This window comes from Physeter macrocephalus, chromosome 8 (assembly GCF_002837175.3).
Source record: "Physeter macrocephalus isolate SW-GA chromosome 8, ASM283717v5, whole genome shotgun sequence".
Lineage (NCBI taxonomy): Eukaryota > Metazoa > Chordata > Mammalia > Artiodactyla > Physeteridae > Physeter > Physeter macrocephalus.
In genome coordinates this window covers 94,240,429-94,263,756 of record NC_041221.1, presented here as the reverse complement: position 1 = coordinate 94,263,756, position 23,328 = coordinate 94,240,429, and the positions used below count along the sequence as shown (strand labels likewise).

General features: G+C 37.5%; 1 protein-coding gene across 12 annotated transcripts in view; it reads left to right on the top strand.

Annotated features, from left to right (window-relative positions):
• MCTP1 (multiple C2 and transmembrane domain containing 1) overlaps nt 1–23,328 on the top strand; it is a 594,606-nt gene that overhangs the window by 280,831 nt on the left and 290,447 nt on the right. The window lies entirely within an intron of this gene.

Below are 23,328 nucleotides of genomic sequence, written 5' to 3'. Positions count from 1 at the left end.
ATAATCTCATGGTGGATTAAACAGGTCTCTGTAGTCCAGGACGAAGGAAAAGACAAGGCAAATAGTCTTTAGTTCCTGGATTCCGTATTACAAGGCAATCTCCTGATGAACTTACCTGGGGTACGTTAATTATTCCTTGAACCCTGGTTAGGGGCAGGACAAAAGATAGACCCTAACCAGACCGTATAGCATCATCTTTTGCACGTTTCGAAATAACACCGCTTCGGGATGTGGAGATCTGAGGGACTACATTCCTAAAGGAAGCTGAATTTGGGTGTAATTCCTCCCACTAAGAAGGAGGAGAGCCCCTGAGCTTCTAACTCATTGTCAGACAACCTGCAGAGTGCTCCTGGCATCACAGGATCTTGTTCTTCTCCTCCCACTTTTTTTGACATCCATACTTAGGCAGTGAAAGGAACCAAATAAGACCATAATTTGTCATTTTTATCTCCTGTCTCTACAAAAATAAACTGGAGAAAATGAGTAACATAACAGTGGGTTTTTTAAGATTAGAGATGATACAAATAATAGATTTAATGTTTAAGTACAAACTGGTAAATATCAGAATATTCTTAATGAATGAAGGTATGATTAGAAATGTTAGAATTTAAACACAGGAGAGTTTTCAAAATTAACCATCGGGTTTAGTAGCTGAGGACAAATGTTTATGGAACTGAACTGCTGGTCTCAAAAGAAGTTACAATTAGCTTGTAGGACAAAAATAATGCTATTAACATAATATTATTTCACTGTATTTATAAAACATTTTTTAGTCTTCAGAGAAATCTTAATTACATTACATTACAACATTTGGTCTAAAACAGAATTGAACCAGGCATCAGGAGATCAAAATTTTAGTCCTAGATACGTCCTCCCAACAATATTAAATACATATGCACACAATTATTTATTGCAGAATTTTTTGTAATTATAAAATGCCCATAAATAGAAGAAGTGGTTAAATAAGCCGTGGTACAACCACATGATGAAATAATGTGCAACTGTAAAATAAATAAGGAAAATCTTTAGGAATTGTTATGGAAAGTGTTACAGGATATATTATTAAGTGAAAAAGCAAAGTGCAAAGGGTATCAACATTATGAGATGTTTTAGGTAAGAAAGAAGGGAGTATAAGGGATTATGCATTATCTGTTCATTTCTCCAAAAAGAAATATCAGAAGTAAAATCCAGAAATGAATGAGATTGATAACATAACACAATATCAGTAAGAACACGTGTCCAGAATGTGGGATAGGAATGGGGTAAAAGGGGTAAGGAGGAAGTCCTATATGCATTATTGACAAGAATGTCAACAATATACTTGTCACTATACAAGTAAACTTTCTTGTATGGTTCTAACTCTTTAACCATGGCAATATTACAGAAAGAAATGAATGAGTGAATGGATGGATGGATAGATAGATAGAAAGGTAGGTTCCTGCATCCTGTTGATATCTATAACCACACCTCAGGGGAATGGGAATAAAACAACTAATCTAAGTGATTAAGTAAAACCATATTTGGGTTATACACTATAAAACTCAAGACAAAAAGAACAATATATAAATAATGTACTTCAGAGAATGATTTTCAGTTCTGAAACTACTTACTGCATATGCTAGGAATGAGCAGCTAAGTAAGTATATTGTAGATAAGAAGAGTCAGATTTCTTACTGCTGGAGAAAGAGGCCAAAGACATGGAATGGGGGAAAGCTAGAATGCACCTTGTGGTGTTAGAAAGGTATCAGTATGAACTGATGGTTTCTAATATATATACAGATAGATAGCAATTAAGATGGATAGAGATGTGCGTGTGATCTCTCTGCTGAGAGGACCTAGAAGCCATCACAAAGGTGTAATGACAAAGTAGAAATCCACATACTTTTGGCCCAGATCTTGGTTTCTAAATACAATTTCTCCAATAAAAGTAAGCAGGGCTCCTGGAGAAATGGTTGATTGCAGGTCTGGGGCAGGGACAGCACAAGATGAGCCTGGAACATTTTTGCAGTGCCAGAAAATAAGGAAGTACTGAAAAATTGATGTCAGAATGTCAAAATGAAATAGGAGCCAACTTAAAGGAGCTCCTAATGATCAAAACTGGGATGATTTCAGCAACAAAATAAATAGTGGTAATAATGGATTACAACCCATAGAATAATATAAATATCTATGATTTCACACTGGTAAATACATAATTAAATAAATAGGTGAGAGATAAGGTAAAGCTTTTCCTTATGGTAGAATTCTAATGAACAAATGTAGACAGGAAAATAGAAATCACCTTTTAACAAACACCACCATAATAATTATTAAGGCAAAAGTCATCAATTGAGGCTAAAACTATATGTACAAAATTATGATGAGAAACAGGATATTTGCATCATTTCAAAGTATTTCCCCACAAGATACATATAAATTACAAAGGGGAAAAAAAGTAACTGTACAGTAGAGAAACTTGGAAGACGTCCTTTTAAGAAAGTGCAAAGTTAACATCAGCAGTAATGAAACAGATGTAATGACCCTGCTGATATGATGCGCTGAGAAAGGGACATCCTGTGTGACATTCTTGTCAACAATGCATAAAGTCAATGTCATCATGAGAAAACATCAGGCAAACTCTGGCAACATATGATGCCAGTTATCTGAGCTAAGTAGCATCTATCCTCTGGGCAGTGCATGCACAATCTTGTTCCACCGTTCCGTGTCTCCACAATTGTGAGTCTGGATGGCATTGTGTATGCACCACTGTCTTTCCTGTAGTAGCAATTTATTCTCTCCAGATGCCTCTGCCCAAAATAGGAATTTTTTAAAGATAAAATGAGAGGGCCTTGTTCTTAAGAAAAATGGGAGAGAAAATATCACTTTGTAGAAGTGAAGAATATCCCAAAGTGTTTAAAATGCAAACTCTAATCCAACTTCCCTATCTGACTCACTTGCCTGGCATTTATGAAGTTTTTAGTGGGTAGATATGAGAGGAGATATATAATCAAAGGAAACAACCTGAGTTAAGTTTGGGGTTGATTAAAATTTATCATAGACCCACCTGTAAATAACAGATGGTGTTAAGCATATGATTGGATAGATAGCATTGGGTCCCTTCAGATTTGTGAATTTTATATATCTACAGATATAGATATATAGATATATAATTTTGAGGGCCTGACATTGGGTCCCTTCAGTTTTGTGAATTTTATATATCTACAGATATAGATATAGATATATAGATATATAATTTTGAGGGCCTGAATGGGGATTATGGTTGTGGAACTGGAGAAGGAAAGGAAAATGGGAGAGATGGTTTGGAGAATGTCCAGTAGCATCTGAGATTCATTGGGTGAGGGGGGTTCAAAAACCTATTGAGATTTTAAGGCTGCTGATGACTAGGATCCATGTGGACTTTGGAAAAAGGTGCATGTAAGCAAAAATATTTGTATAACTATTAGAATTAGCAGAAATTACACTCTCTTCTCATTTATTACATTGATACCCTCACCTACTGCCCAGCAAAACCAAAATGCCTATGCCTTCCATGTCCCATCTCACCCTTGCACAAAATAATGGAAGGGAAAACTCATTTCCACCATCCCCACCATCTCCAGAAGGTTGTTTCAACTTTGCATCCTCAGAATCTTTATATATAATAGGCACTGAGGTGGGCTCAACAGGCAAAACTGGCCGTCATTCTTCCACTTTTATAACCTGTTTTACAGAACAACCAGGTAGCTTTTTGGAATGCTACTGCCTTTTTCTAAGTTTTATTATACCTGCTTTAAGCAGCCTGATGGACTAGAAAGTACATGACTTTCTAAGGAGTCTGACCACATAATTTCAAAGCCAATCTCAACATTTTATTAGCTGTGTGACTTTGAGTGAGCTGTGCAGTCTTTCTGCTGTAATTGTAGGGTTCCAGATTTAGCAAATAAAAAATGCACAATGCCTAGTTAAATTTGAATTTCAGATAACCCATTATCTTTTAATATAAATACATCTCATGAATCTAATCCCCAGTATAATGAATATAGATAATAATATTTTACTATAATTATGTAATGTGGTAAATATCACTACATTGGCAAACATATTACAGTATATCAATACATCAAAGTAACATGCTGTACACCTTAAACTTACACAATGTTACATGTCAAATTCATTCAATAAAAAATAAATAATATAAATACATACATACCTCTCATGTGCTATTTGGAGTACTCCTTTACCAAAAAATTATTTGTTGTTTATCTGAAGTTCCAATTTAACTGAGTTCCTTGTTTTATCTAGCAGCCTTTTGACAACTGTCATATGTAGTTCTCTTTTAAACTGCCATTTTTATTTTAATTGAGTTGGGCTTTTCAGGACTATATTATCATCTGTCACGTTTTGAAATTCATGTCTTGACAAGATTATTTGTATTGTTAGAAAAAAAAGAGCAATCCGTGTAGATATGTCTGGTGATAGCAATTCCCTACAACTTAATTCCTTGAAATTTGTATCGTGGAGGATGTATTAATTTCCTAGGGTTGCCTTAACATATTACCACAGACCTGGAGGCTTAAAACAACAGAAATGTATTATCTCAGTTCTGGAGTCCAAGAGTCAGAAAAGTTAAGTTGTGGTAGGCAGCACTCCTTCCAAAAGCTCTTGGGAAGAATTCTTCCTCGCCTCTTCCAGCTTCTGGTGACTCCAGGCATTCCTTGGCTTGCGGCAGCATCACTCCAATCTTTGCTTCCATCTTCCCACTCTGTGTCTCCAAGCCTCAAACCTCCTTCTTCTTTCTCTCATTAGGACAGTAGTCATTGGATTTAGGGACTGCCTTAAATCCAGTATGATCTCATCTCAAGATTCTTAAGTTAATTTTAGCTGCAAAAAGACTATTTCTAAATAAGGTTACATTGACAGGTACCGGGGGTTAGGACTTGTAATGTATATATACATTATATATAATGTATATATATGTACATTATATATATCTACTATATATCATATATACTTATATTATATTATATGCTTCTACAGAACATATACGTTCTGTTGTGTTTTTCCTGTCCTGTTTTCATAGATGAAAAAAAAAATCACTCATTGACACACAAAGATTTCCTTGCTTCATGTTAATATAACTAGAGCCATACAATTACTAAATCTTGAGAATGAACTTCTATCTTGAGATTTTGTAAATGACTCCAAGACTACACATTTTTCCTAGAAAGCTTTTTATACTAGTCTTCACACTTCATTTATTTTGAGGCAGAAGCAAAGGGTCTGGTGGCTCTTCTCCAAAGAGGTGCCATCCTTTACCAAATGTAAATCTGGAACTCCTTAAGACAGAGCAAGTACTATACAAATTTTCTGAAGAAACTCTGAAGATGATGTTTCCACATATGAAATGCAGTCATATCATACATAACAAAGTTAGGTTCACTTTTTTTTTTTTTTTTTTTTTTGCGGTACGCGGGCCTCTCACTGTTGTGGCCTCTCCCGTTGCGGAGCACAGGCTCTGGACGCGCAGGCTCAGCGGCCATGGCTCACGGGCCCAGCCGCTCCGCGGCATGTGGGATCTTCCCGGACCGGGGCACGAACCCTCGTTCTCTGCATCGGCAGGCGGACTCTCAACCACTGCGCCACCAGGGAAGCCCTAGGTTCACTTTTAAACATGCTATCTCTTCTGCTATTATGGTTACAGATTTGCTTTGCTTAATTATATTTAGGTTGGAAAAGGGACCAATTTTTATTTAACCTTTACCAAAAAAAATACATTTGCCATGAAAAGTAAAAAGGCCCAGGAAAGGCACTGTGTGTAATACCTGACACTGTTCTCAGGAGTTGATAGACAAGGCCAATCAGTATGTATCCTATTTTCTTCAGAATCTGCATCGACTTTGGCAATGGTGGGTTTTCTTTTTAAATATGATTTGATTATTTATAGATGCATTTGATTTAAAATAAGTATAATATAATTCAGCCTCTGTTAATAAAGGATGATTTTAAGCTTAACTCATTTTAAAAGTGCATCTCTGAGTTCTATTTATTAGAGACATCGTCCTTAAATTCACTTGAGGTTAATTAGCTTGCTTTCATAGTTTTCCATATTTAGATTTCTTAAAGGATATGCTCCTTCTTGGTGGAAGGATAAAGGAAATTTTACGTGTTCATGGGTTTCAGTGCATTGTGCCTAAAGGGAGAAATATTCTCAGGAATTTAGTTACACAGTCTCTGAACTTAGATCATATAAAGTATACAAAATTACCCTTTCCATAAATTTTGAAAGGTCAATTGGCACAGTTGTACCAAAAATGTAAACCCATTCCTAATTGGTAAACTGTTTAATATAGTCAAACCTATATAAGGTTATGTATGGCCCATTAATTAAGATTATTTTAAGGGAGAGCCTTCATTCTAATTAGCACTAAATTAGTCTTCTAAATTTTGGATTAGAGAGAAAGTGAAAAGGTCTATGGGGCTTTATTAGTGCTTATCATAAAATAAACCATTAAAAATAATAGCAACAATATTCTAAAGCAAATAACTACAATTAGATATGTCTCTTTGCTTTTACAAGGTGCTATTTCTTTATCTGCTGATCTTGGGTTCACAGTCTACTTTCACAAAGTCATCTGTCTTTGGACCAAAATAGTCCTGGAAATCCTGACTTTCAAGTCCACTGGCTCAGTTGGTCAGGTATCTACTCTTGGTGGCAATCTCAGCTTACATTTGGAAACCTCAGCCATGGGTTTATTCTTAGCAGCCTCAACAATCTTCTCCACCAACTTCTGAGACTTACTTTCTAATTTTAACGAAAGACACAATGTCTGATCTTTAGCTTACAGTGGGAAACTTTAGGCAAGCAGGAGGCGAAAAAAGAGGCCACGCATTGGTGGTAGACGGAATGCTTCTGGTTAATTTATTACGAAACCAATCATACCAGAATGAAAGAGAGTAGAATCTCCTATTGGAAGTGATCACATAAGCATCGGGCAATAGGGTCATCAGGTGATGATTACCCTGAGGGGAAAAATATGTTAGGGACAATGAAGACATTGGCAAATCTTCAAAACCTTGCAATCAATACTATAGAGCATGCACCAAAAGCATCTCCAATTGATAAAAAGTGTTTTAAAACTACAAATAAAATTCTTCCCAGAAGTAAATTTGACAGCCATTGCGTCATCCCTTGTGCGTAAGTATGAACATGCTTCCACTCCCAGACTCCAATGGGGCCTGTAATTGCATATCAAAAAGTAATACTTTATTGATATAAAACTGACCTTGGGTAGACTGAGCTTTTCTTTTTGTTTTGAAAACTTTTTCCTCGGGCTCCCCTGGTGGCGCAGTGGTTGGGAGTCCGCCTGCCAATGCAGGGGACACGGGTTCAATATCTGGTCCAGGAAGTCCGCCTGCCAATGCAGGGGACACGGGTTCGTGCCCCGGTCCGGGAAGATCCCACATGCCGCGGAGCGACTGGGCCCGTGAGCCATGGCTGCTGAGCCTGCGCATCCGGAGCCTGTGCTCCGCAACGGGAGAGGCCACAGCAGTGAGACGCCCGCGTACCGCAAAAAAAAACAAAACAAAACCCAACTTTTCCCTATCCCCAAAAAGAATATTCCATGCCCATTTTGACCCCCTAGATTGAAGTAAACATCAGACCCACAAGACTATCCACAAGACTATCCAAGGCCACACTTGACACCTCTTCAGGAGAATATAGGGCGGGAACCACAGTTCAGCAGCAAGACAGCCTCAGCTCTCCCTTGCTGCAGCCCATGCAGCAGCCTCTGCAGCCATCCGGGAGATATCTTCCTTAGCTACCAGGTAACACAGTGCAGATGGAAAAAGACAAGATCGCATTGAGCAGGTGCGGGAGCCTCTATGGTGTAAAAGCCTCCTTTCTCACGGGAGCTGGTATCTCTTGTAACTACTTCATAGTTTCCAGGGACATGCCCAGTTACAAGAATCATTACATTCAGGAAGCCCAAAGGTATGGTTTCCTAACAGATGTTTCTACTTCTCCCAGTCTAGATGAAATTTACCAACCAGGGCATCATTTTTACCTTGTGTTGCTTAACAACATAGTTGACATACTATCTGTTGAGGGTTATAAGGGAAATACAGAGTTAACCAAAGGTTGCATTCTCATGAAGAAGAAGGAAATGGTTTCCTCATACTGGGGCAAGCATTGAGAGCATTAAGAAAATACAGGGCATTCCATTTGTGACTAATTGTATCAGTCGGCCCCTCCTTGCTCAAGTGCCACAGGAAGGGTTTCAAGGTGAGGTGATTTCAAGCCTTTGGTGCTACCTAGCAGCGTTGAAGAAGCATCAGAGTTGGTTTGGATGTAGAATACCCTGCCAGATGTGTTAGTCCAAATTGAGGGGCTGACCTTGGAGAAGAGCAAAATCAAAGAGAATTTTCAGACAAACACACAAATGCTCAAGGATGAGAAATAGCTACAACCTGTCTGTATTATTAGTCAAAATAACAACACTTTATAGCACCCATAACAAAGGAAAACAACAAGCAGTTTACTGATTTTAGGTTGTGTAGACATAACAGACCCTTATTATTCTTTCTGTTTGCTGATTTTTTTAAAATAAATGACCATGGTCATAAAATACACAACATCACAGTAAAAACCGACTCTTTTGAAAGTATGTATGCAGTTGGGGCAAGGCAAAACCTTTCTTCTATGCAGAAAGCAATAAATTTTTTACTACCTTGTTTTGAGAACAGTCTCGGTACTCAATGACCATTTTTCTTTCTAAGCTACCAGTTCTCTGTTATACATAAACTTCTTTTAAAAAATGATTTTATTTAAAATTTTTTCATCTTAAATTTATTGGGGTATAATTTGCATAGAGGAAAACTTACAGTTTGATGAGTTTGACAGAAAAATACAGTCATAACTACCATCAAAATCAAAATATAGAACATTTCTCATCGCCTTACAAAGTTCCCTCATGATCCTTTATGGCTAATTCTCTCCTTACACTCCTAGCCCCTGGCAACAACTTATTTGATATCTGTAAAAATCATTTTAAATTACCTCAATATGTATATATTTTAAATATGGGCAGATGTATATGAAATAATGATAGATAATAAATTTTAGAGATTGAATATAATTAATTTTATAAAGCATGATACTTTTTTACAGCAGTAATTTTTTTTTTTTTTTTTTGCGGTACGCGGGCCACTCACTGTTGTGGCCTCTCCCGTTGCGGAGCACAGGCTCCGGATGCGCAGGCTCAGCGGCCATGGCTCACGGGCCCAGCCGCTCCGCGGCATGTGGGATCTTCCCAGACCAGGGCATGAACCCTTGTTCCCTGCATTGTCAGGCGGACTCCCAACCACTGAGTCACCAGGGAAGCCCTGCAGCAGTAATTTTATCCTTGTAATTTGATGCTAGTTACATTGCAAATATATTTACATATTGAAAGAATACATAAATAAAATCTACTCAGTGAGCCCCAATGTAAATTATGGATTTTGAGTGATGATGATGTGTCAGTGTAGGCTTATCGGTGCACAGTACCACTCTGGTTGGGGATGATGATAGATGGGGAGGCTGTGTTCGTGTAGGGGGAGGGGTATGTGGAACTCTACTTTCCACTCAGTTTTGCTGTGAGCCTAATACTGCTCTAAAATATAAAGTCTATTAAAAAAAAAAAACACGCTGCTCTGTGGTGATCAGGTACCTTTGCTCTGCCTCTATATTAATTTAGTTTAAGTACACAAAATAATAGAACTACTGTTGACATTAAAAACTCATCAGAATCCTAAAATTTTACTCAAGGAATCCGAATGAAATAGCATGCAGCACTGTCTGAAGTTTCAAACAATCATGTTTTTAAAAATAAACTTACTACTTATTTTAAATTCAGCTTGGTTACATGCATACTTCTATCCATGCAATCTTAAATTTAGTGTAATTAATGATCACTCATCTGTTCTGTAAGACAAAAATGCAAATTTTCCAGTTTTCTGTTATAAAATCAATCTGATTGACATGAACTAAATGTTATGTTATATATCTCTTTGTGATTTAGGCAAAGAGAACATGTTTAGTTGTCTTTTTAAACAAATTTAACAAAACAATTTAAGTTATTCAAGTATTTTCTGTGATCAGGAATATTGAGTACTTAATTAACTTGAGTCAACTTGAAGAATTTTTAAATAATTACCTAATATTTCTTTACCAAGTAATACTGTCTTTAACTCTTGCTTTAAAGTCTGAAGATAAAAAGTTTTTTTAAGGGTGGGCTATTAGCATTTATTTTGTTCTTCATCTTATTTTAGCAACCAAGACACCCAATAACTAAACCTACCATTCCCTGTGAGCACTTTTTTCTTCCATTTTTGTGGGGACAGGACATTTGTGACTCCTTGTTCTAAATTTTTTTTTTTTTTTTTTTTTTGGTATGCGGGGCTTCCTCTGCTGTGACCTCTCCCCTTTCGGAGCACAGGCTCCGGGCGCGCAGGCCCAGCGGCCATGGCTCACGGGCCCAGCTGCTCTGCGGCACGTGGGATCTTCCCGTACCGGGGCACGAACCCATGTCCCCTGCATTGGTAGGCGGATTCTCAACCACTGAGCCACCAGGGAAGTCCAAAGATGATTTTTTTTTTTTTTTTGTGTTATGCGGGCCTTCCTTTGTTGTGGCCTCTCCCGTTGCGGAGCACAGGCTCTGGACGCGCAGACCCAGCGGCCATGGCTCACGGGCCCAGCCGCTCTGCGGCATGTGGGATCTTCCCAGACAGGGGCGCGAACCCGGTTCCCCTGCATCGGCAGGCGGACGCGCAACCACTGCGCCACCAGGGAAGCCCCTCCTTGTTCTAAATTTATGTGCAACTATTAATCTCTAAACCAATCAAAATTTGTGCTCTATTAAATTTGAGAGACTGTACAGTTTTGATTTCCCTCTGGAGGCAGGTAAAGGCACATTGTCAAAAAGAAAATTTCTGCATTAACATTGTTTAAGGAATAGCTCTTTTACCCCTGGGAAGAAAGTTAACTTGCTCAATTGTTTGTTTTAAAAGTAGAGCTATTTATTTAGTTCATATTCTGTAAGAAAGTATCCCTTTCTTTTTCAAGTTCTTGTGAAATTAGCGATAAGATTTTTTTGTTATTTTTATAGTAGACTTACTCATTTAACTTGATGTTCTTATAATGTACACAGTCATCCTTAATTTTTTAGAAATACTCTTTAAAAAATGGGTAGATGTAGATATACAGCAGTGATTCTCAAAGTTGAGTCACTAGACCAGCAGCATCAGAATCACTTTGGAACTTTGGAATCTTTGGGCACCACCCCAGGTCTACTGAATCCTAAACTCTAGGTGTGCGGCCCATCCATCTGTGTTTTAAGAAAATTTCTAGGTGATAGTGATGCATGCTTAAGTTTGAAAACCAATGATGTAAATGTCCTAAGAATCTAGCCACATGGAACTGCTCAAATACAACTCAGAGACCACAGAATTTCTCATATCTAACCATTCTCTAGAAACCCATGAAACCATTTTGGGCTCCCCTTCCTGGAGCCCCTGATGTCCGCTCAATACTTAACGCTCTCTCCAGTCTCACTTCTCACTCACCATCTCACCTCTCTTGGGTCTAATGTTAGATGGCAAGATGCCATAAAACCACAGTACAGGAGCCCTTTCAAATGGCCCTTAGGCTGTACAGCAAGGAGCTCTGAACATGAGCTGGAATGGCCACACTTTTGAAAAGCCTAGTAGTTTGTTGGTCATAGCTGCTCTTAAAGAGGAAGGTCAGGGAAACACAAGGAATCTAGAGTGTTCTTGTGTTGTTCCTTGATTTAGAAGCTGACATCTGCTTGACTTTGATGTTCCTATGAAACAGGCTCTGTGGGTCCTCCAAGAATTGTGGTTAAAACTGACTGAAAATTTCAGTCAATTGAGTTATGAGAGTGTATCAGAAACTTATTGCAATCTTTTCTTCAAGTAAAAAGGCCCCTGGTAGGCCAATTTAAAGATTCACTCTTAAGAACATTTTATTGATAAGTTTTTAATAGCTATATTTATTTTATTGATGAAAAATTAGTTGATCTAAGAAAGAAATGGAAAATTTTATTCGAGCCAAATTGAGGATTATAACCCAGGAACAGCCTCTCAAAAAGCTCCAAGAACTGTTCTGCCCATTAGAGGTCAAAGCACAGTTATATAATTTTTTGAAACTTAGGGCTGTACGTTAAGTGACATATCATTGACAGTCTATACAATCTAATGGATAGTGGATTATTGTTCATCATGGCCCCTCACAAGATCTTTTTAAGGAGTTGTCTTGGCACTAAGAGAATGCTGTTCTTTGTGGTTGAGCACCTATTTCTGCCGACCGGGAGGTCTGGTCAATGTATAATGCAGATGCACAATGCATAGTAGAGGGGAGAGGAGAGGCCAAAGGTCAGAGAAAATTTTTTAATGTTTAAATTTTTCTTGTCTTGCCATAAAATATCTATTTTATTTCACATTTTTTTCCTAAAAGCAAACAAGGTTTCTAGATCAAAGATCAGATGTTATTATTTATAGGATTTGTTCCCCATGCTCCACTCTCTCCCTTTGGGGAGATGCAATGAGAGCAAATGTCAGCTGTGAACACAAGGGGTTCTGTGGGAAAAGAACCCCCAAATTATGCGATTTGGAGTTTCTATTAGAACTGCTGCACAGCAACCCCTCTTGAGAGAGAAAAAGAACACATCTTCCTAACGTAAACATATCCTCTCTTAGGAACAGAGAAGATTCTTAGATCTTTACAACCATTTAAAATGTAGGGCTTCCCTGGCGGCACAGTGGTTGAGAGTCCGCCTGCCGATGCAGGGGACGTGGGTTCGTGCCCTGGTCCAGGAAGATCCCACATGCCGCGGAGCGGCTAGGCCCGTGAGCCATGGCCGCTGAGCCTGTGCGTCTGGAGCCTGTGCTCCACAATGGGAGAGGCCACAACGGTGAGAGGCAAAAAAACAAAAACAAAACAAATGCGTACCACAAAAAAAACAAAACAAAACACAACAAACAAAAAAAATAAAATGTAAACTCATAGCTCTTAGCCTATCATATGGTCAGGCCATTCAAGATGACTATTCTCTTGCTCTCTGTGCATCCCCTGCTCAACCAGTCTCTGCTTCCCCTACCCCTACTCACCTGACTGACCTTCCTTCTTAATCATAGAGCTTAATGAGTAACTGCCTACCTGCTTGCCCACCACCCACCCCTCCACCCCTCCCCCAGCCCCAGCTAGTGATTGTGCTAATCTGTAGATCAGAAGGGCTCCATTGTGATCATTTATCAAAGGGCCAGTGAGGGGTGTGCCCCTCTGCTAGTTTCCCTGGTAACCGATGAGTCAACTTAACATCACCACCCCCCTTTAACTGGTAGCCTCCCTCTTCCTCCTACCCCACTAGCAAAGACTGTACATGGTGTGGTGCTGCTCCAGGACCTTGCTTCAGGCATGTGAGATGCCCTATCCACTAAACCACTGATGTCTCTTTCGCTGATTCCTGGCTCTTTCTTCGGTTTCAAGGCTGGGCAGTTACAGGGCTTGTAGGCCTTCGGGCTGCAGTCCAACACCTATCAACCATAGAATATAAAAAGAAAATGGTCCTGGGAAAAAAGAAACACCCTATCTTTATAGCATAGAGTTCATCATTTATTATGCCCTAGTTATTTGTTTTACCTTTCTGTTAAGCATGGATGTTGTCCATTATGAATATGTGTAGATATTTTACAATTATGGTCTAAAGTGAAATTTTCTTCATTGTTAAAGAATGACCAATTTGTCATTCACAAACATCTTTCAAATGTAGACTAATGGGTTCTTTCAAATTTTGAAAGATTACAGTTTTATAACAAAAGGTACTTAGAGACAATGACTACAAAATTGTATAATTATGCTTTTCTAAATTTTCTAGAGTTTTGAGAATACATTATCTCTTGAAAAAATTATTGAAGAACAATTCCTCATTAAATTTAGAAAAGAGTGAACAAAGCTTTGTTCTTTATTAAAGAAAAATCTGTGAGTGTAAATTATAAGGATAACTAAAATAAATTGCTTTTCCAAAAAGTACATTCAAGTTTTAAAATTCTCAGACATCAGTCAATTTACTTTAATATCTTTATTAGCAGTCTGTAATAAAAGAAAAGATCTCGTGTTGTAGGTTGGGTACTCCAGAAGCAGAGCCTGAGACAGGGATTTGTGCTTCTCTGTGGAATAATCCCAGAAAGCAGCAGTAGGGCAAGGATGAGACAGGGAAGGAAGGAGGCCAGTACAGGATTAAGAAGAAACAGGTTATCTTGGGGACCTCTGGGATGTGGTGTGAAATGCCCCCAGAAGGTTCCAGTGAGGAACCAAGAAGATGGGCTATTTATTTAACAATTCCCATTTGCCATTTGCTAAGGCCTTCTCCCAGGTGTGGCGCCTGTGGCCTGGTGCATGCACAGGCCAAACACGCTTCTATAACACCATAAGTGCTTGAGGAAGCAGTGGAGGTAGAATGCCTTTGGTGTTTAGGAAAACTGGGAGTGCAGATGGGAGATGGCTGGACAAAAATAGCATCTGCTAGAGCACAGGTTGTGCATCAGAGAGAGCAGAAGTAAGTTGCTGAAAAACTAACCTTCATACGTAAAACAGGGATAACAAGAGCATCTGCCTCCTAGGGTTGTTCTCAAAGTTGACTGCTATTCTACACGTTTTAGAGAGGGCACAAGTAAGCCCTCAAATCATTGCCTTTCATCCTCATCAACAGTATTATTAGCATGATATTAACTAAGATGATATTGATGAAATTTGTGAATATTTCTAAATGAAAGCTGCAAGGACTTTTCTCTTTTCCATTATTTTTATTGAGTATTATATATTCTAATGTGTTCTGGCATTCAGCTTTAGAGTTTTTGTCTTTTAAGAATTTCTCTGGTTGCATGCTACAGTAACACACCATAGTTTTTGCCCTAACAGTTGACTGATGTTGTTGGCAGCCAACTCACTGTATGTCTTTGTACTACTTGCTCAAATGCCACAGTGCATCTGCCTCACAGGGAAAGATAAGTAGGATTCCTATTGAGAATTGAAAAAAGCAATTCTTTTTGTGATGTTGAGGATATTTCTCATCCTTTGGTTTCTAAATCTTAAAAGCACAAAGCTTGTATTTTCTCCTAAAATATCATATTCATAGTTCCTTAATCATTTCAGAATTGCACTCTGAGATCATCAAAATACAATTATGGAAAGGAATCATTGTCAGTTTTCAAGATGGCAAGAAAAATAAAGCTAGAAAAAAGCAATTAGCATCTCAGAGTATTTAAAATTGCTTGAAGTTTATTTTTACTGATTTCAGTTTCACTATTCTGATTCAGTAAGGTTGAGAAACCAAACTGTTCTTTACTGTTGTGAATAATAGGTGTCATAGAGGAAATCAATAGTTTTTCTCTTTACTCCATCACATATACCAAGCCACTGATAGAGCGAAAGGACAGCACACATCAAATGGCTAATTATCCCTTTTGAAATACATTAATGTAGAGTATCAGTAAAGGAGAAGACTGAACAAGATTACATTTTAACTTTTCCCAAGAAAATAAATTGTCCTTAAAATTTTATTAGCAAAGGCAAGAACATTTTAGATTTACCATTGCCTAATGGTACGCATACTATCACTTTACAGATCTCAAATTTATAGGATACTTATGAGGCTGTTTCTTCCTATGATTTGATCTATTATTAGGTATTGTGCTTCTGGGTGGATAGGAGGATCTAGTTTATAGCCTTGTGAGGACAAAGCATTGCATATACTACTTTGTAGGAGAAATGGTAGCAAAAGTAATATGGGAAGTCTGTGGGGAGACAGACCTAGCCATGCCCAGGAGAGCCTCAGAGTTGATAATTCTGTGATTTATCTGTGTCTTGGCCTCTAGCTGGAGAGCTTGTGGTGAGGTCTGAAAAAGAAGAGATAAGAAACTGGTTTAATAAAATTGGATTTAGGACCTGTGGAACAGACAGAATTCTAAATCGACCCTTAGTGATACATGTCTTTGTATTAGTCCCTTCCCCTTTAGTATGGGTGGAATCTGTGAATATGGTGCAATATCACTTCTGTGATTATGCTATATTGTTATATGGCAAAAGTAAAAAGATCTTTGCAAATGTAATAAATGTCTCTAATCCACTGACTTTGAATTAATCAAAAGGGAAATGATCTTTGGTGGGCCTTACATAATTAGATGAGTTTTAAAGAAGGAACCAGAGCCCTTCTTGAGATAGAGAGATCCTCTTGCTGGCCTTGAAGAAGCAGCCATCAGGTCTTACAGCCAGGCTGGGGGCCAGTCCTGCCCACCAGTGCACTATTGATACAATAGCCATAGCCAGGCCCTGCATCTGGGCCCTGGGCCAGCCCTACCCAAACATGTGCTGCAGAAGCAGCCTTGGCTCTGCCAGTACAATAGGCCATAAGCATCCACATAGGGGGCTCCCTTGAGCTCCGGGCTCTGGTGTTTAGGTGGGATTACGCTTCTGAACCCTACATGATATCTCCTACATGAGGCCATTCCTTCAAGACTGGGGGAGGTAGATGATTTACCTAATACACAGAAACAAATTCAGAGAATTAGGCAAAATGGGGAGACAGAGTAACATGTTTCAATCAAAAGAACAATACAAAATCTCGGAAAAAGAACTACCTGATAAAGAGTTCAAAGTAATTCTCATTAAGATGCTCACTGAACTTGGGAGAAGAATGGATGAACCCAGTCAGAACTTCAACAAAGAGACAGAAAATATAAGAAAATACCAAACAGAAGTTATAATGGAACTGGAAAATACACTAGAGGGGTACAACAACAGACTGGAATCAGTGAGCTGGAAGGCAAAGCAATGAAACACTCAGATTAGCAAAAATTTTAAAGTATTTAAAAAAATAATGATACCTTTGGATTATAGGGGTCCCAGAAGGAGAAGAGAGAAAGAAAGGGCCAGAAAATATATTTGAAGAAATAGTTGCTGAAAACTTCTCTAATCTAAGGAAGGAAAGAGGCATCTAGTCCAGGAATCCCAGAGAGTTTCAAATAAGATGAACCCAAAGACACACATAGACACCAAGACTCATTATATTTAAGACGGTAAAAGTTAAGGATAAAGAGATAATCCTAAAAGCAGCAAGAGAAAAACAACTTGCTACATGCAGGGGAACCCCTAGAAGCTATCAGTACATTTTTCAGCAGAAATTTTTCAGGCCAGAAGGAAGTATCATGACATATTCAACATGCTGAAAGGAAAAAACTTGCAACCATGAATTCTCTAGTTAACAAGGTTATCATTCAGAATTGAAGGCAAGATTAAGAGCTTCCCAGATAAGCAAAAGCTAAAGGAGTTCGTGATCACCAAACCAGCCCTATAAGAAATGTTGAAGGAACTTCTTTAAGCTGAAAAGAAATGGCAAAATTAATATTAAAAATCTCATTGGAAAAGGTAAATGTATAATAAAGGTAGTGGATCAGGCACTTATAAAGCAAGCATAAAGGTTAAAACTCAAAAATAGTAACATTAAATAAATTACAATGATTAGTTAAGGGATAAAATAAAAGATGTGAAATGTGCCATCCAAAGTATAAAGCTGAAGGGGCAGTAAGAAGATAAAGGTTTAGAATGTGTTTAAATTTAAGTTGCTACCAACCTAAAACAGACTACTATTTCTAGGATGTTATATGTGAACGTTATGGTAACCACAAGAAAAAAACTTATATAAATACACAAAAGAAAATGAGACAGAAATCTAAACATAACACTAAAGAAAACCACCAAAACGCAAGAGAAGAGAGAAAGAGAAGACGAAAGGAACAGAGAGGAACTACAAAAACAGCCAGAAAACAATTAACAAAATGTCAGTAAGTACATACCTATCAATAATAACTTTAAATGTAAATGGACTAAATTTGCCTATCAAATACACAGAGTGACTGAATGAATCAAAAAACAAGACCCACCTATAGGCTGCCTGCAAGAGACTTGCTTTAGAAGTAAGGACACACACAGAAAGAAAGTGAAGGAACGGACAAAGATATGCTATGCAAATGGAAATGAAGAGAGCTAGAGCAGCCATACTCATATCAGACAAAATAGACTTTAAAACAAAGACTGAACTAAAAGATAAAGAAGGGCATTACATAATGGTAAAGTGGCCATCGATAGATGTATGGAGAAAGATGTGGTATATATATATTTACACACACGCGCGCACACACACACACATAGGAGTACTACCCAGCCATGAAAAAGAATGAAATTCTGCCATTTGCAACAACATGAATGGACCTTGAGGGTATTATGCTAAGTTAAATAAATCAGATGGGGAAAGACAAATATAAAATGATTTCACTCATATGTGGAATCTAAAAAAACAAAACAAACAAACCGAACATACTTGTAGATATAGAGAAAAGATTAGTGATTACCAGAGAGGAAGGGAGTGGGGAGAAGTGGATGAAATGGGTGAAGGGGATCAACTGTATGGTGATGGATGGTAACTAGACTTGTGGTGGTGATCACTTTGTAGTGTATACAGGTGTCAAATTATAAGGCTGTACACCTGAAAGTTACATAATAAATCATCAGCAGCAAACGTCCATGTTGTGAACTGAGTATGGAGAGGAATGACCTCTGGGAGCTAAGAGCTTCAGTCTTATAGCTGCAAGGGACTAAATTCTGCCAATGACCTGAATGAGCTTAGAAGAAGATCCTGTGGTCCAGATGGGAACTCAGCCAAACTGACACTTGACTGCAGCCTAGTGAAGCCCTTACCCCTGAGCTCCCTGTTATTTCAAGTCTGACCTACAGAAACCTGGAGATGGTAAATGTGTGTTGTTTTAAGCCACTATGTTTACAGTAATTTGTTACACTGTAATAGAAGACTAATACAGAGTCTAAGCTAAGGAGAGAGACAGAAGGTACCTTCTTTGTCTTTGCTTCCATATTGTCTAGCCTGTTTCAATCCTTCTGGAAAATACTCTTTAAAAAAAAAATCTTTGAGCCATTGGACTTAACCAAATCTTTAAAAGTTTCCCTTAATGATGGTAGAGGTAGAGAACCAAATAAATTAATGTATGGAATTATCAGATGCCAAGTTTTTTCAAAAATTCACTTCCAAAAAATTATTTCTGTGGCAGCCAATGAACAGAATTGCTAAAGAGCACTTTCATTTCACTAAAACATTAACATTTAGAAAATATATTCATTAATTCTTGAGGTAGCAACCACTTGAATACAATAGAACTCAGTTGTCACATTCTAAATGGAAATGGGGATGTTAGGGAAGATTGAAATGACTCAGAAAAAATGCACTGCTATTCTGTGAAGACTTAGAAATCAGCCCAGAAAAAAAAAGGCCTCAATATCCATTAACATAGAGGTATTTTTAAAAGATATATCTCTGTCTCAAGAATAAATATTAATATAAACCTTCAGTGTTTTTAGTATCCATGAAAAGTAGATTTGCCTTAGCTTGGAAGAAACTAGTTTAATAAATTTATAGTGAAACAACTTGAAAGAAAATTAGTAAATTGAAATATAAAAATAAACATCACTAGCCTAGGAGAGCAGTTTTGTCACACTGTACAGGATTAATGTGTCTGACAGTAGCAAAGAGGAAATTAGTTATTTGGACTTTATAATTTTTACAGACTTTTGTAGTGAGAATATAATTAAATGTGAAAGGCTAAAGCAAACAGGATAAGCCCATAAAACTCCCTGTGTAAAACCACCCTAAGCATGAGGAAGCTCTCCAAGTGATCTTCCATGTAACACTGAAAGCTCTGGGGCTTTCCTGGAATCATACATTTGACTTATCAAAAGTACTGTGTTACCTCCTAAACACCAGTGACAGTGCGTACTACTGTTTTCTATTCATACTCGTTGTGTGTTCAGGTTATGCAGATGCTGGTGGTGATCATCTCGAGGAGGCCCAAGGTGTAGCCCACACTACTCCATCATTAAAAGACCTCTGTTGTGTTGTTTTTTGCCCCTGAAATGTTATTTCCTGTGCCAATCTAAGGCAGATTCTACTTTCAATTTGTACCCCCTTTGAAAACTCTATAAATATTGCCTTTTCGAGAGTTGATCTTCAACATAGGTCAGAGGAACTTCTTAGAACACCAGAGATATGAAAAGGAACACAGAAAAGCACAAAGTGTAAAAATGTTAGAAAATCAAATCCCATGAACATTTATTTGCTGAGCACCTAGTCTGCGCAATGACTGGCATGCTGCTAGTTCAAGGAAGCACCCTTCACACCTGGAGTTCTGTAACACAGCAGCCCTGCAAAGTCCTGTGTTGGGAGTGACACAAGTGACAACGGTGTTAATAATAATTGTAACTATCAATTAGAGAATATATAGTATAAAATAATAAAACAATATAATGAGAAATCATTTTGAAGTTTTGGTGGGTTGAAACATGTAAAGTGACAAGAGTCATGCCTGGCATATAGTAAGCAGGGTAATAGGTGTTAACTATATTAATAAAAATAACAACTACAAATGGACCTAAGCACAGTGCTAAGGTGCTTTGAAGTTTGAAATACTGGTTGTCAGGGAAGAAAAAACAACCACCCTGTATTACATCCTTAGTAAAACAGATGATGATCAAAGAACCGAAGTTTGGCAGAGACCCATGATATCTCACGCCAAAGTGGATGCTTTGCTACTAAACATGGAAAACAAGAGAGAAGTAGGGAGGTAAAGGTTGAGGAAGTAAATAAGAGCAGACTATTTATCTATATGTGCAGGGAAAAAATATAAAAACAATGATAGTCACATTCTGCATTTCTAAAATTTTTGTTTTGCATACTTTTAAAATTTCATTCTGGCTACAGAGCCAGAAAAAGCCGGACAGCTCAGCACGTGTTTTGAGAGTTCAGTAAACAGAATTTATGAAATAACTATCACAAATCAATGAAAAATTAGAGAGTAGGACATGGGTTTGGAATTCATTTTTTTAGATAAAAAGCTCCAGAACTGGGAGAATTTGTAAAAATCTGTGATACGTTGATGATGGTAGCATTGTTGCCAGTCCTTAGGGCAAGACCTTTGATCTCTATACTGCACTTCCAGTTAGGGATGGTAGATGTGAAAATTTTAAGAGCAGAAAAAATAAAAAATAGATCTTGCTTATAACAAAATGAAATTTGAAAACCTTAATGACTGGGGCTTCAAATCATTTGTCCCATTTAAGGTGGTGTTCAGATTCAACTATCAACATATTTGCTTATCAATTATTATATTCAATTATCAATTTAATGTCGATATTCTATATTAACAGTGTATGTCAATCATATATTGACATTAAATAGTCTGTTTTACTGGCCTGTGTTGTTAAGGAAAGAGGAGCTATTGTTCATTCACTAAAGAAGGTACTTGGTTACATTTGCCACGCATGCACTTTTTTTTCCCCAATTTTTGGTTGTTTGATCAAATTAGTTTATTGGATTTGCCTTTTAAGATCACTAAGATTTGCTCATTTTCCATAAAATATTATTTTTTCCCAGCTTCATTGAAGTATAATTGATGAAAATTTTATATATTTAAAGTATATAATATGATTTTTAAAATTTAATTTAATTTTTTAAAATTTTGTTGAAGTATAGTTGAAACAATGTGATCTTTTGATATATGTATATATTGTGAAATGGTTACCCCAATCAAGGTAACTAGCATATCCATCATCTCATATAGTTACCCTTTTATTTTGTGGTGAGAACATTTGAGATCTACTCTCTTAGCAAATTTCAAGTGTATAATACATAATTTTTAATGTAGTACAATATTTTGTATATATCATACATAGTATAATGTATTAATGTATTATCATTAATGGTCATAATTATCATGCTGTACATTAGGTCTCTAGAACTTATTCATCTTATAACCTAAAGTTTATATCCTTTAACATCTCTCCATTTGCCCCACCCCCAATGCCTGTTAACCAACATTCTTCTCTCTGTTACTGAGTTTGACATTTTTAGATTCCACATATGAGTGAGATCATGCAGGATTTGTAGTTCTGTGTCTAGCTTAGTTCACTTAGCTTAATGACTTCCAGATTCATCCATTGGTTCGCAAATGGCATGATATCCTTCTCTTTTAAGGCTGAATAATATTCCATTGTATGTATATGTATATATACATACTTGTCCTCTTGGCCAACTCAAGTTTCTAGCCAAGAGCCTTTTACTGAGGACTGTGTTCTTTGCTGAAGGCCATATTTTAATGGATTTCTTGGCAAGCAAAAATGAGTCCAGAGCATTTAAGATAGTGAGGGATGGTAACTAAGGAAGAATAAGAGAAGGATCAGAGGGTAGTAAGTCTGGAAACGTATGGAGAATGCTGACAACCTGATTCCAATATTTGGAAGACTGTTACTTAAAAGAGGAATTATTTATTTTTTGCTTTAAATCTGGAATCTAGAAAATAGATTTAGGGCTAATTGGGGAGAGTCTTGAAGTAGGTATCTGACTTATTTCCACAGAAGACATTCATAACAATTTGAGTAACTCTCTATTTATAATGCAGTACCGAGCTCATCAGTTGGATTGTGGCAGCGACTGCTTATTGTCCACCAGTATTCTTTTCCTCCAACTTTCGTCATAGAGCTCCCATGTTTTAGGTAGGTGTAAGTTTTATCAGCTAAAGCTGGCATTTATCAGCCTCCCTTGCAGCTAAGTTCTAAGGTCTGGCCAATGAGATGTAAGCAGAAGCTGTATGTGCTACTTTGGGTAGTGCAACTTCTGGATCATACCCCTTAGACAAATACACAAGTGCTTCTCTAGCCTTCTTCTATCTTCCTTCCAGTTGGGAGATGAAGAGAACAAGAGTTGTCTTGAATACTGTATGATCTCACTTATATGTGGAACCTAAAAAACAGAACTTAGAAAATAAAGACTAGATTGGTAGTTGCCAGGGGCTGAAGAAATGGGTGATGGTTATCAAAGGATACAAACTTCCAGTTGTAAGATTAGTAAGTACTGGGGGTCTAATGTACAGCATGGTGACTGTACTTAACAATATTGTATTGTATACTTGAAAGTTTCTAAGAGAATAGATCTTAAATGTCCTCACCACACACATACCTACACACAAAAGGTAACTATGTGAAGTGATAGATGTGTTAACTAACCTTATTGTGATAATCATTTTCACAATATATACATATATCAAATCATCATGTTGTACACCTTAAACTTACACAATACTATATGTCAATTATATCTCAGTAAAGCTGGAAAAAAAGGAGAGTAGCTGTCTTGGGCCAAGGGTCAGAAGCCTCACACTGAGAATGGTGGAATT